This window comes from Nanorana parkeri, unplaced genomic scaffold, assembly GCF_000935625.1.
Source record: "Nanorana parkeri isolate BGI_ZX_2015 unplaced genomic scaffold, ASM93562v1 scaffold1747, whole genome shotgun sequence".
Classification (NCBI taxonomy): Eukaryota; Metazoa; Chordata; class Amphibia; order Anura; family Dicroglossidae; genus Nanorana; species Nanorana parkeri.
The window spans coordinates 22,255-23,427 of NW_017308015.1; positions in this window are offsets into that span (position 1 = coordinate 22,255).

Genomic DNA, 1,173 nt, shown 5'->3' on the forward strand with positions numbered 1-1,173 from the left:
GATAGAAGACTGAAGGGAAGGACGGAGGTCAGATAGAAGACTGAAGGGAAGGACGGAGGTCAGATAGAAGACTGAAGGGAAGGACGGAGGTCAGATAGAAGACTGAAGGGAAGGACGGAGGTCAGATAGAAGACTGAAGGGAAGGACGGAGGTCAGATAGAAGACTGAAGGGAAGGACGGAGGTCAGATAGAAGACTGAAGGGAAGGACGGAGGTCAGATAGAAGACTGAAGGGAAGGACGGAGGTCAGATAGAAGACTGAAGGGAAGGACGGAGGTCAGATAGAAGACTGAAGGGAAGGACGGAGGTCAGATAGAAGACTGAAGGGAAGGACGGAGGTCAGATAGAAGACTGAAGGGAAGGACGGAGGTCAGATAGAAGACTGAAGGGAAGGACGGAGGTCAGATAGAAGACTGAAGGGAAGGACGGAGGTCAGATAGAAGACTGAAGGGAAGGACGGAGGTCAGATAGAAGACTGAAGGGAAGGACGGAGGTCAGATAGAAGACTGAAGGGAAGGACGGAGGTCAGATAGAAGACTGAAGGGAAGGACGGAGGTCAGATAGAAGACTGAAGGGAAGGACGGAGGTCAGATAGAAGACTGAAGGGAAGGACGGAGGTCAGATAGAAGACTGAAGGGAAGGACGGAGGTCAGATAGAAGACTGAAGGGAAGGACGGAGGTCAGATAGAAGACTGAAGGGAAGGACGGAGGTCAGATAGAAGACTGAAGGGAAGGACGGAGGTCAGATAGAAGACTGAAGGAAAGGACGGAGGTCAGATAGAAGACTGAAGGGGAGGACGGGGGTCAGATATAAGACTGAAGGGAAGGACGGAGGTCAGATAGAAGACTGAAGGGAAGGACGGAGGTCAGATAGAAGACTGAAGGGAAGGACGGAGGTCAGATAGAAGACTGAAGGGAAGGACGGAGGTCAGCTAGAAGACTGAAGGGAAGGACGGAGGTCAGATAGGAGACTGAAGGGAAGGACGGAGGTCAGATAGAAGACTGAAGGGAAGCTCCACAGATGTCTGAGCAACCACACAGCCAGGCATCAAAGTTGTCACGTGGGGCGATAAGAGAGTCCCGGGTTCCGAGCCCGGAAAGGAGCTCCTCCTGAAAATGGAAGGAAGATCCTTCTGTGTCGTCCAATCAGCCGCAGGTGGGGTATCCCCCCCCC